This window comes from Varroa destructor, unplaced genomic scaffold, assembly GCF_002443255.2.
Source record: "Varroa destructor unplaced genomic scaffold, Vdes_3.0 BEIS01000001.1, whole genome shotgun sequence".
NCBI lineage: Eukaryota > Metazoa > Arthropoda > Arachnida > Mesostigmata > Varroidae > Varroa > Varroa destructor.
The window spans coordinates 70174966-70189612 of NW_019211454.1; the positions used below are offsets into that span (position 1 = coordinate 70174966).

Sequence of the window (14647 nt, forward strand, 5' to 3'; positions counted from 1 at the left end):
ACGTTTTTTTCTTGTTTTGTCTGCCTTTTATTAAATATCCAATAACAGTACTGAACGTACTAGTACTGAACAACCTAACTCGCAGTCCTGAGCCTTTATTTTTTATCTATGACTCATTCATTTCTGTGTCTCGCAAGATAATTGTGGTAGATTACCGTAAGATATAATACTTAATTACTTCTGCGACTAACCGGACGCAACAAGGATCTGTCAAATCTCTAAAATTAGAGTACTAAAACACGTTAGTTAGATATTATTTTATTCACGCGGTTTATGCGAATTTACAATATGTACTAAAAGTACACCATAAGATACGATTGCAGATATTTACGAACACGATTAACTGGCTAGATATTCGTAAGATAATTAATTTTATTAGGCTACACCGGTCCAAATGATATGCAGAATAGATAATTTCGTAAAATTTGCAAAAACAATTTTCATGACGTTCGTATTTTTTGATTTCCGCGCGCTGCGAACCATGATATCATGACATGGTAATTAGTTCTGCCGGCGTGTTTTAATCTGCCGCCCATTATAATTAAATTTGACAAAAATGCAAAATCTATTTCGGCTAATTTTAACCCTTGTGTTTAAGTGAATGTCCTATATGCTTTCGTTTTCTGACGAAACGTTTTCCCGCGGTGAACGTCGGTCAATAGGAATGCTGGGTGGTTGCAAGTTCGTGTCTAGTACCAGATTCAGAGAAACTGGTTTTACTCTAGTTGTAACTTGTAGATTTCGAATGCTGAGTGTTGCCAGAGGACCGGGATCTCGTAGACGGCAATCGATGTAACGTTGAACCTAAATCACTTGACTGCCCTTTTGCGCTACGCTGTGCGTTTTTGATTGTAACAGCCGCGACCGTTATTTTTCGTTACCTTTTCCCTGTGTGGTCAGCAAAAGGTTTCCTTGTTGCTGTAGGCGTCAGGTCGAGGTACATAAACAAATTAACAATGATTAGGGTCGTTCTATTTAGACGAAACGAATCATTGCTAACAAGTCTTCTTCCTCTTCTATACTTCAAGGTCTCTATTTTGGCCTTGCTAATCAGAACATTAGGCTGTTCAGGGTTCTTAGTGTCTGTCGCAGGAACAGTTCGCCTATGCTGTACGTGACCAGGTCGTCCTCGTAAAAGATCGTATCCACAAAAGGATGCTGTTACCTCGTGCATGAAAGAGAACCGTTAATGAGAAGCATTTAACGTAAGGGACTAAGTTTATCGGCTTCTGCGAATCCTGTCGTTTGTTTGACTCAATTAGATATACGAAATGACACGCTAAAAACCAATCTTAATTACGGGCCGTAGCCGTTAATTTAACATATACGCTCCATTAAACTATAAAACATGCTTTTGGCATATGCATGTATATACGAGTTCGAAATATAATGTGTCAGCTTAGTTAGGTAACACGAAAATTTGTCACCAACGTGCAAACCCTTTAAATAAACGATTATTATATTTGACGTTACAGGTTATAAAGGGAGCTGGGCTTAAATCTTGCCCCATCCGTGGGTAGGAATATTTCAATTGCATCATGTTGTCAATGTGGCAACAAGATTATTCCTTTATCGTACATGACGTACCATGCGTCACGAATAATATTTATGATTTTTTTTTCTATTTTATGAAAAACTTCAAAAAACACCGCTACGATTTCCCACCACCACAAAGATATGCGAGCTACATTTTGCTCTATTGATTTAAATATCGAGTTTTAAGCTCAACTCACAATAATGTCATAGACTTGGCTCTATGAGGATGGCAATTCAAAACGAACACAATTCATAAAGGTTCACTTCGTTATTTTTGATCTGATTAGAATATGTCTATTATCGGCAGCACGCAGGTCTCTGTAAGAAGTCCCGCTACTGTCTTACCGAAATACTGCCTGACGGACAGGTCGCACCTCCGTCTTCGGCTGATCCCCGTCTGACAGAGGCTCCGATATCGTACCGTCGATCGTAGTAATAACAGTATTAATACGAACGACGACGGCGGCGGCGACGACGGCATCATCACATTTCGCTGCTGTCGCCACACGGCTAGTCCAATCCATCTTCTTCTTCTTATGCAATACATTTGCCCACTACTTAGTGTAGTAACGAAAAATGCGAGGAATTTTCAATTGCTTGCTTTGCGCTGTCAGCCAATCGGTGCCTTAACCACCAAAACCGTCGCCACATCTTTCGTTTTTGTCGCTCCTGTTCCCGGTGGGGGCGCCGACCGCCACGTCGCGAAGCCTTGAGTTTGTTTATATCTACGATCTTAGTATCTTGACCGCTGTGTCGATATCGACAGCTTTGTAGGTCGTTTAAAAGGTTTTAATTTCATCGATAGAACACAGCGATCAAGTAGAGCTGCACATAATGCTCTAGGGGGGCCTTCAAGCGTCCTATTTTTTGTGGGAGCAAGGGAAATAGGTGTCCCCTTGGCGTAAGGGTACCGAGTCACGTCACCACGATATCCCGTTGAGCGATGAGCGCGTTGACTGTTCCATAAGAAGACAATGACTGGTTTCTGGTGGTTCAGACGAGATGGTAATGATGGCGCTAAATCAGTAAGTGAAGATAGCGTTCGGTTCTGATTATGATCTTAACGCTATTTGCCCTTCACCTTCCCGCTCCTGATCTCCTCCATTCTGCACTTTGACTACTGCTTTAGCATCAGTATGTATAGAGCTTCTACCCCCGGTACTGATGTGCCGCTATAATATTATGAGGCTATAGGGCCGTAGTCTAGTCGGAATATTGGGGTACCATGTATTCAGGGGTACTATTCACGACAAGTCTTCTATTGAAAAGTTGAATGCTTGTTAACAGGTGCAAGTACCTTCTCTTCCTTCTGCATATTTTGTTACTAAGCTTATTCGTACATGGTTGAAGGTGATGCGGTATATTGCTCAGCGATCGGTATAAGCACACATTTTATGCGTCGCTACATCTTTGTATCAAAAGCTTAAGCGCGTGGCTTCTGCAGGACGAGTGAATCTTGAAGGACGGAAATAATAATATGATGTTAAAAAAAATCGCGGGACGTCTAACACGGTCACGTCAGCAGAACTGGATTTAACTTATGGGAGAAGTATCTCACACCGCTACAACTGTCGTTGCTTACTCGTTGTACTACTTCTACCATTATTAAAAATACAAATATCCAGTTAGCAGAACTCGACACGTTCATTCTCCTTTCACGCCTCGTGTTTCTCGCCTGCTAACGACTCTTATGTTTCGTAGCTATATCAACGACGTTCTTTCTTTCGTAGTGTTCCTCGCGGAAACGATACTACCTGGGGTTGTTGTGCACTGTGCAGCTTGAATGCTGCCGTTTCAGCTGCAGTGACGGGAGCTGGTATAGGTAGAGAAGCAACAATCAGACTAATTAGACATACATGTACATAATGTGTACATATTATAGTAGTACGTGCCTGCAGTGAATACTAGATGAGAACGGTATATATATAAGCGGTACACTGGGCCTTTAATCTGAGTCTGATTTATTGCAATTAACCCATATTTGGATTGTTGGGCATGTAGGCAGAGCTGAGCAAATAACTGTAGCTTGGGTTAACACGAGTGGGCGGGACACAGACAGTTAGACAATCGATAGAAAGAGACGAGCGAACATTTGAAAACGGCCTCGTAGACGATATGCAGCCGAAGGCCAAGATGGAAAAAGGTTACAAAACAACAGGAAAAAGCAAATAATGATGGAGCCTAAAATGAGCGTTGCCACGACGCTGATGCAACGTCGAGATTGGGATCTGCGCGTGAGACTATTATGACTACATTACATAAATGCTGTGAATACATTCTCACGACTATGTACCAGTTTAACAAATCGAACTGCCACGTACCGTGCGAAGAGAGAAAAAAGGCCGGTGAGATAACAAAACATTCGTGACTGTCGTCACAGGACCTCTGGTTGATAAGATTTGACCGGACTTTGGTTTGCTGGGCTAAATACCGCATAGACAAGAAGCAAATATTTTTCCGACCTAAACTATTTAGTCAAGTATCTAAATTAATCTGTCCTAATCTCTTGGCCACAACTAGGTGATTGGTCCTTTGCCAAGGATGTCCTAAAAATGATAAAGACCTCAAATTCTTTAATTCTGTAGGCTACCGTAAACTACACAACAGCCGTGCTATACATAGCTATTTTAGGCTTATTTGATTAGTGTTTATCTGAAGTTCTTAGTAATACCTATGTTTGTAGATCAACACAGGATCGATCACTTATTTCTTAATTCCAATTATTTTAATTATATAATAATCACAATTAACTTAATTCCAAGCGGAATATATGATCAATGAAGCTCACTCACACTCAGTTATTGTCACACATTTGCATCACTTCACAGAACATCACTTCAGCTGTGTGAAAAGAAGTCAGTCAACGTACGGGCCTCTTGCCGTTTTTTTGTTCAAGTTAATAACTAAGAAAGTTGCCATTTTCGGGTTCTTCGTTATCTCTTTCCGTTTGTTATCATATAAGTCAATGAATGTAAGGTAAACGTCAGCGTTGTAGATGCAACATAATTCCTCCTTTGGTGATGAAAAATACTTACTGCGTTATTTTTGTTGATTAATCTAAGTTTATTTATAAGGAGTTTTATACTACTATTTATACCTAAGAAGTCTTAATTGCGTTTGTGTATAACGCGTAGTTGTCGCGTGAACGGATCTGTAGCCGACTGAGCTTAGTCGGTCATCAAAAATGTTCACATAAATTGACATAGCTTCTCGTTGGGGTAGACTACAGAGTAATCGGATTTCTGGATCCGTGTCTTATAATAAATAAATATACTTAATTAATATAATGTAAGTATTGTCCTATGGAGAGTTAAACAAATAGTTTTTCGATCGATCCTCTTGAACGGGCTGTTTCGGATACGCTTCTGATATATAGATGTATATAATATCTTGTGGAATATTTTATGCTATCTATTTTACAAGTTGATTCATCTGTGGTTCCTATACACAATAGAAAAGAGTTTTAATTGTTCGGCTAGGGCTGAACCTGCTCATTGCCAGTGGTGCCACCGCGGACTCCTCGCAATTCGTTTGTCGTGAATAAATGTAGTGCATATGTTTATAATTTATGTCGATTTATGATCACCCAACAAGAGGGACACCACAGTTTAATGTCCCACTGCATCCACTAAAGTTCTTTCTTCCGCGAAGCGATTCGGCTGTATGAAAGTAATGTCCCTTGGCATTTTTATGGTCATAAACTAACGGAGTAATAATAATATAACATAATTTAGCTAATTTGAAGCAAAAATGTTGTACGTACTATAACTCGAAATGTCAAAAATAAGCTATTAAATACATCCAAAGTCCACTTCGGCTGATTTTAATCAGGTTTCTAATACGCGGCTGTATGCAATACATGTTGATAATGGTAGCGGCACGAACGATAATGCTCCTCAACAAGCTTCGCTCTTCAATTTCGGCAAGTACTGCCGAAGTGTGAAAGTCCTGATAGAAGGCTTTCGGCGTCTCAACTATTCTGAGAACTGTCTTCGTCGGCCCACCAGACATCGTAGAACATAGCAGTCCACTGCTTGCGCTAACTAGCTATCACAACGAAGACACGTTGCACAGGTATGAGAATTTGAGAGAGTCTTCATTAACAACGGAATTGAAACTCGAACAGTCTCTATTCAGCCAACGAGTGATCACAGCAAAAAGAAACAATAGCAGATGTATAGAAATGGATCTGCGACACTGGTGTTAATCATATTATCATAGATTTAGTATAGCGCTGAGGTCTGTCCTCTGGCGGGAAACAATTCCAAGTAAGTTAAAGGGAAAAGAGAGAGAAACAGATCGGAAATAGAGTGAGCAATGTTAAAGATCTTAACTAACCTTCTCACGGAACTTAGAACTGGCAACGCCTATACTAGTTAGTTGATTCGACACTGCAAGCAGCGCTCTCGAGAACAATTCTGGTGATGTGCTGTTAATGGCCTAAGTGGGTTGATTAAGTTGATTCGTGGCGCTGCTTTTCCGAGAAGCACAGGGTACATGATAGGCTCCCCTCAGTTACCCGCTCCGTTAGCTGCTAGCCTGTCTCTTATTCTTTTCCCAGACTGCGAATCAGCGGACTGTTAATTAGTGATCGGGTGCTTCAACAATCGCACTAACATGGATTTGTGAGATAGAAGCTGTTATGCCCTCATTTCTTTATATTTGCTTAGACTGTTTATGAAAAAGACACGAAGATAGAGAAGCTTGGGAAATAAAAAAAATAAGTTAGAGTAGAAATTATGGTAAAATGGATAACACTGCAACCGTAGTATCGTATGTAAAAGTACATGAGATCGTGCAAATACAAAGGGTCAATATGCTTGGTCTACAATCAATCTTGACCAGAGCTTTCAAAATAAATGAAGCCGTTAAAGCGTACTTAAGCCCAACAAATGTAATTGTCTAAAAAAATAAAAATAAAAGTCGCTCTAGTTTATGTTCGATTATTTGTAGTTTATTACGACGTTTATCTTAATTCAGAAAATGTTCAAGTAAGTGCGAGCTCCAATTTTTACCAAGTGCATTCGGCACCTCATCCATTTCTTGTCCCTCATAACGTCATATCCATACTTTGCTAGTAAAAAACTATCTGCTTCTACTTCTAGACAGACATAGTCTGCCAATCACAAACATACGATGTAATAGCACAATAAGCCAATACTTATCGCTTTTTTTCTAATTTTTTTTTACTATTCTTTTTTTTCAGTTTACTCAGTTTTACACTCAACGATGCTTTAAAAAAAAAATGCCTGCTTTTTATTAGACTAAACTTTGTATAGCAAATCAGGGAAAGACAGGTGTAGATCAGTGCCACTGTATTTAGCCTGATTTACCATAGGCTAAAACCACACGGAAAAGGCCAAAGGGGACCAGAAAGACACATTATGGTAATGATAATGTCGTTTGCCTGCTTACCCCAAAATCCGCTCGGCTCGTTTCGTGTCGTCGAAAGGCTAGGGCCGACACCCCTAAACCCCTCAGCTCAAGAGAGTTATACCGTTCGGTGTAAATCTGTTTGTGAATGACTGTGTATGTGTGTTTCGAACAATAGGCGCTCATTAGATCGGAGCTGGAGAGGCAGGCGGAAAAGTGCAGAGTGGTCCTATTTCCTCTATCCTTGGCTCACGTTGTACGTTCAAATCGACGATGGCATATACATTTATATATATATATGGATATACACAGACACACGCAGACCTATATCACGCACGATGGGCATGTCTACCATTCATGAGTCTGCTAGCTTAAAAATGACCCGCATTGCAGTACTGCCCGTGTCAGGAGCCCGTCGAATATTAGTTTCTAGCTGATCGAAAGAAGTTTATACAACGTCGTAGCTCAAAAAGCGAAAGCTGACAATTCCATTTAACACGACTGCGAAATTCGTACTGTGCGACGATTTATCTTTGTCATATCATTCGGCCGAGTAAATCATTGCTGTTAGTCATGAAACATCCCTATAAAAATAAGGAATTAAAGACAATGCCATGTTTTTATGACCGCCAAATGACCCAATAAATAGAAATCGAGAACCTAATTTGAGTTTTTTTTTAATAATAAACGTTTACTGCTTTATGTCTTGACAAGTACAAACTGTTTACAAACAGCACAATGACGAAAATACACCATAAAACTGTGTAACTCAAAAACACATTCAAATCTTTTTCGCACAACGTACGTCAGGCAGATTATTCTTCTACTTCATTTGGAAGTATTTCTGGAAAAGCGGTATGTACAGCATGGGCACTCGTACATGCCAGCATTGAGTTAAGCAAGACGACCGAAAAGTTAGTCATAAACATTCTAAGGCACGTTTTTTTGGATCTTAACTTTCCCGACTTCTAAGATATAACACTCTTTGAGATGTCGTTATACAAAAGAGAGCTAACCGGGCGCCTGTTGGACTCAAAACTGGAAAAACTCGATGTAAAAGTGTAGCATTTAACATGGCCGTTACCAAGAATGGTCTGTCAATAGGTCGCCTTTCCTCATGCTAAATGGTTCGTCTTCTGTTGAAAGGTTAGTAGGCCGCTCTGAAAAATGAGTAATGTGACCGTCACGCCGTTTGTAAGGATCTGCAGGTGATGTGACGAGTCGATAATGTTTGCGCGACGCCTACAAGGAATACCCCATTCGGAATCCGGAGCTTAACCGGATTCAAAGTATGGTGCTTAGAAGAACCATCTCGGATCCAGGAAATAGTAATGACTTTGAATCATTCTTTAAGAGCTACAATACACTCGAACAGATGTATGAATTATTTCTGTTGCTTATCTCTCAGGTTTTTTCGGAGTCTGAGTCTGAACTATTTACTAATTACTGCTGATTGAAGGCACAAATGACGATTCAGATTGACAACTATCAATAATAGTAATCAGCACCTAATGTTATACTAGTAAAAATAATGAAGCAAGATGTTTTATTACTATGTTGACTTAGTCGATAGATCATGATCAATTCGTTTAAATAAGCCTAAACACGGGATGGCTTCTCCTTAAACTTGGTACTAGAACCTAAAAATGCTTCATCACCCGATTTTTTTGTTTAGAAGAATAGGAACTGCGAGAAATTGCAATTATTTGTTGTATGCGCATGGAGCGTGGCAGCGAGGACAATCCCTTTTAGAAAAGTCAGAACGACGTTCATAGGAAAATGTGTGGTTACTAGTTAACTTCATATAACTATGTTTTCTGTATAAACCCGAGTTCAGTCTGTCAGTACAACAACCATCGGTAGAATTAAGTGTGTATTTTCGCTTTACAACAAATCCAGTCGCCGTACACGACAAAAGGATTAATAACGTACGTTGTAGAAGTCCTCGACGGTTTGCGGTTTGCTTTTTCTATTTCCCGCTAGTAATAAAGATAGAATTAAACTTGAGCTTGCAAATAAGTGGCTCTTGAGTTCGTCTTTATAGTTCAAGCGATGCTTAGAGAATTGTTTAGCTCCTTAACTACTAAGGACTGCCCAGTTGGTCAGACCGTATCTTTCAGATTCCTCCCATGGGTTTTTTATCTTCCGGTAATTCTTCATTTTTCGTATTAGGCTTAAATTTAGTTACGTCCTCATTACGATAGTCTTCTTACGACTTTATTTTGACGTTACTTGAAGGCCATTCTTACGATGATAAGAAAAAGTTGAACTCCGGCAACGAACAGCTTTTCTTAAAAATTTCGTGTGACCATTGTTTATAAATATCCATCTGTTCATTCTCACTTGTAACAGTGGCCGAAGATTAAATGCATTTTTTTTTTATAGCTAGGTGATTCATAGCTAGATGCGTGCCAATTGGTATGACTGTAGCACCCTTTTTTGACGACATTAAAATAAGCCTGCTATTAATAAATATGCTGTAAACTTGTCGCGATTACAAATCGAACCTATAATTTAAAGTAGCTTATTCCTTTCGAACCACCCTAATTAAAAGTACCAACCTGTTTATAACAAAAATATTATATAATATCAAACGAATTAACAACGATATTTGTGTTACACAGTCGATGAAATGCGCCGGTTGTACATGCCATACTTCTCCTGTTGCCATGATCGTTGATAGGCTTTTAACATTCGAAGCGGTGAACTCGTAAAATGCCCAACTTCTTCTCTAATTAATTTTTAAGACCTTTGGTGTCAGCTTCCTGGCGTCTTGTCTTGGATACGTGGTCTTAGATGTACATCATTGTCTGCAATTTGCAACACGCGAGCAACTTTTTCAGCAAGCTGACAAGAAGTTAAATCAGTATATCCAGCATCTCAGCGAATATAATTGAATTAATCTTGAGCTTACGACGCTTACCGTAAGTCATCAACCAAAGATGGGATTACGTTTCGATGATGCCTGCAAGTTCAAATTAGGACAGAAGGTCTTAGAAACCAATTACATAAAAAGTAAAACACTTCACTCACACCTCTGTTGCGGTATCAAACAAAATATAGAAGCAAAAGCAATTGTGTAATTCGAGTTCTTAAGAGTTCTACAGGAGTTTCTCCTCATCAGCTTGAATATAATTATGATTCTCTTTTTTGATACTTCATGTATATTTACATGATGATATATACATACATTATTGTTACTAGGGGAGTAGAAATGGTAAAGAGTTTCAATGTTTTCTGAAAAAATGTATGTATGATGGTGAAAGATAATAACTGCACGGTTTTTGCATGGAATCTATTGTTATAAGACAAACAACGGAGAATTTATTGCACTACCATCTTGAATATTGTTAAAAATTTTTTTGCTGGAAGTAGGTGCTTGCTGCTTAATTTGATAGCTAACTCGGCACAGTAGAAGGTAATGGGGGGCGCACTGGCGTACAAATTATTCGCAGACCCGATGTGATTGCCCATGGGTCATTATTAATGGAGGCCTTATACGTATTGGATCCATTGGCTATTCAGTCATTGAGCATTGAAAGTGAGTGCTAAGGGCTCCTTGAGGGGCAGGCGTGAAAAAAATTAGTGGCCTGAAATACATTGTTCGATACACAAGTGCAGCTGTGCTGAGACGTGGACAGAATTGCCTCTCGTTATTTGGTTTGGTTCTACAAAGAATGTCAGAGAATTATTTCATTTATCAGGCAGTTACCACCCCAATTCCAAACATATGCTGAACTTATGACCTTTATTCACCGCTAGAGGCAATATGTGAACGTGATATCTATTCACACCTAATAATAGACCTTCAGAAGACGATTTTTTTATTTTGCTGTTTGCACTCAGGTGTGGTTGGTGATGCAACGTCTCAGAAAACAAACAGATCCTCTCGACTGCGTAAACATGGCGGAGCTCCATTAAACTGACCTGAATACGGAATGGAGTAATTAGAAAAAATGAAATCAACAAGCAATTCCAACTTGGCTACCTTCAATTTTATACTCTCTATTGCGCTGAATTGTTAACGAAATAAAAACAAGGTGACCTTGTATGATTTGTTATAGTAGAAAGTCCAGTACGTCACTTACCCGCATCAGTCTTGTCATTTTAACCATGATCCTCTCTATGGTTATTCCTACTTAAAGTAAATCAATAATCGTACTACTAAATGCAGAAATTACTTCATACTAAAATAGCTGACATAAGTAATTGGGACGCACACCCGTTCTGGGAACAATTAAACATGGCCAGTCCTTTTCTATAACAACCTTTACATTTTGCGCTGGTCTCCTGTTTGCTGTTTCTGACATAAGTCCTTACAAAATAAGTTAAATTAAACAGGAGAGAAAAAAAATGAATAAACTTGCCAGCAAGTTTAGTGCGATACATGCATTGTCGTTTTAAACCTACTAATCCAAGAAAAGCGAAACTTTATAAATGTATACAGTTTTATAAAAAATATAACAATAATTTACATGGATCTATGGTGCATGGAACACACGCGCTCATTCACGAGGATCTTTTGGTGGTGTTTTCTTTCAACATGATTTAGTTAGCGGGTATGAAGGTAGGCCTCTCTTTTAACAGCTGCAGCTATTTATTGAGCAAGCGTAATGCGCCCTAAACACATCTATTTATAATCAGGAGCAGGCTGTGAAGCTCAAAACTATATATGGCAAATCATTGATTAACTAAATTCAAGACAAATGATTGGGCTTCACATACATTTGATATGATACGGCTTTGGCCCATTAAATCTGCCAATAAAAAAAGAGGTCCAACTTAATGGAAACAAAATGTCTTGTTATTTTATTGATCAGATGAATGAGGAATTATTGGCTAGAAAAGTGCGGTAACAAAATCACTGTACTCAGCGTGCGTGGGCGTGTGAATACACAAAAAAATCCTTGCAATTTTATCACGCAAGGAATCAATAACGCGCGCACTATTCTTATGTGCAGGTATAATTATTATGAAAGTTCGACTTTGCAACCTCGTTCTAGTAACTGCTCCGGAGTATTTCCGAGATGGTAAAAGGCCAAACTGAGAGGTGCGTTTTGTTAACGTTAGTACTAGAGAACGTGAAAAGTCTTCGTATACTGAATAAAGTCGAGTAACGCGTAGGTTCATTAATATATGGGATCGTGTTCTGCGGCACACCGAAAATCTCAATGCGTGTCGAATGCGTACATGAACGTCTCACCTGAAACCACATATGGCTTCATATAGACCTTCCGGGAGGAACAGAAAAACACTCCGAGGGTCCCGCGCACATATATAACAAATGAAAGCAAAATAGGCCGGAAAAAACTATAGATTAAAAACCTAATTTAGCAGGGACGACAACATAAACCCAATGCTAGTGTGCAAGCGATTATGCGAGGGTACATATCTTAATTTATCTTAATCTCTTATTAATAATTAATAAAATATTGATTTATAGATTAAAGACAGCATAAATAAGCACAATTAATGAACAGCTGATAAATATAGTCGAATTTGCCATGAAATTATTACAAGTTATACTATCAATTTACGTTTCTTGGCAATTTAACCGTTAAAATTGGTTCGGACAAATTTTCCGCAAGGTACTGTTTTAAATCTCATCTTTATTCAATGTAATCGCTTTCTTTTCTGCCGCCAGTAAAATTCGCAGATCGTTTAATTATTTCGAAAAGTACGAAAAGATTTGAGATCCGCTCGATTTTTTGGTATATTACATTTATCACAGAAGACCAAATGAATTAGGCATTGAAGTCGTATAATTCAAAAATTTGTTTATTGGTACAAGATTATCATACATTGGTATTGTACCTTGTTTTGGAACGTACGAAGCTACTGTTTCTAGCTCATTTATATGAAGCAATGAAAAGTTCTATTTGGAAACAAGTTGGTTTCCAAGTAGATGTTCTTAGTATCAAAGTGAAGGGCACGAGTGTAAATATAAATAGGATGGTGCGTTTACTCGCCATTCATGGTACCGGAAGAAAGCTAAAAACAACGCATTTATCATGGCGAAGCACAGTGCATCGCTTTTGAAATTTGAACGAAGATCAGTTATACTCCCATCATTTTGCGTTGAACGAGCCCCTGCTTCTTCAAAGCTTTTTGTATGCAAAATTAACGATCTGTATTAATGTCAGTTCTCATGCTGAAAATCCGAGAAAACTTTAATGAAGCGAATGGCAAGACCTTCCATAGGTTGTAAATTTAAAGATCCTAAATATTCGTTAACATTTAAGAGACATTTTTAATCCATTTAGATCTTTAGAATTAAAAAATGAAGCTTTTATACAGGTAAATATTAATTATTAGATTGGATCGTTTAAATAAGCTTTAAGGTGCAGTCTTTTCGGGCATTCTTACCGTTACTATTAAAAGGTTATTTTTTGGATAAAAAAGGATATTTGAAAACTAGTTTAACCCCCGAATTAAGCTGTAATAGCGGTGGATGGTAGTTCTATTGATTTAAACATGATCGCCAAAAATGACATTACTAAAATGTGCGAAGAAACTGAGGTAACTGTTTTGACTTAGATAGAGTTTTAAAAATAAAGCATAAGGACAATTCTTGATCTATACTACTACTTGATCTATATATGAATTGCTTAAATCGAGATGTTAAGAAGTGATAAAAATGATCGAAAACGTTATTAGGGGACTTACTTCTCGTAACAAATGTTGAAGGATTTTATGCCTGAGCAATTTCTTGTACAGCTCCCTCATACTGATATTACAGACAGGTGCATCACAAGCATTATTACAAAATGATCTTTTCGCATCTTAGTTTAGATGAGACAATGGTTTAATGTTTTCTTCAGGTTAGATCAACCATTTTCTCCGAACTTCCCCAATTTCATTCGGTTAAGATATCTTCCGAATTTAAAGGAAACTCATTTTTTACGTCGCGTTCACGCGTTTCCATTTACATTTTAGTACTTTACATATAAACCAAGTGAATAAATACTATTTCACCATTTACAGTTCAAATTTAAGTCACATCAATTCTTAAGCCAAATGATACATAGGTCGTAATTCGAGAGTAAAAAGATTGTGATTCTAAGGCGAGGGGATTCTATAGTATTTTGATACTATATTGTCATGCTTGAATCTGTAATATTTCTTTATATCACTCAAAGCATTTTTTCGGTACCATGGTTGTTCCCACTATCATTTAATTTACATTGTTAGTTAGATTCTTACTTGCAACTAGCCTATACGAACTTCGCCTCGCTGATTGTCTCAAAACGCTGCCAAATTTTAACATATAGTGGGTTTTCCAGATCCACGAAACTAGTACCAAGTTATCGAATAATTCGAAAAAAACAGTTATTTTTTTCAAGTCAATCGTTTCATTCATATTACGATCTGCTAGGGCGATAAGGTGTGGACTCACAGCTTTTAAGTAGTAACAAATTACTTTGGTGATAGCGACAGCGTACTATCCATTTTTTGGTAAGCCAAGTAAGAATTAAAATACGTGTATTTGAAGCAATTTTCAACGTCCTAGACGAGGTCTCGCATCGTCTTTATTCTTTTTCCCTTTTAGTAAAAGAAAACTCTTAATCCTTGTGTGACGGCCTTTAGCTCATGATTCACTAACCACGGTGCAAAAACAAGCAACACACATGTAAAACGTTGGAGCCCCTCCTGCTACTGTCACAAAACATAAGGAGTCGACAGCACTTTGTAAGAGCCAAGATATATGAAAATAAACTCACTTTCTGTCATCATATCG

General features: G+C 38.2%; 1 long non-coding RNA gene across 1 annotated transcript; it reads right to left on the bottom strand.

The window, feature by feature from the left end:
• Positions 1-218: 218 nt before the first annotated feature.
• Positions 219-4543, bottom strand: LOC111251318 (uncharacterized). The gene is made up of 3 exons (XR_002673701.2): positions 4329-4543; positions 1882-3349; positions 219-1158 (listed from the first exon to the last, which is right to left on the bottom strand). It is a non-coding gene; the product is annotated as an uncharacterized LOC111251318 (long non-coding RNA).
• Between the last annotated feature and the right edge of the window lie 10104 nt (positions 4544-14647).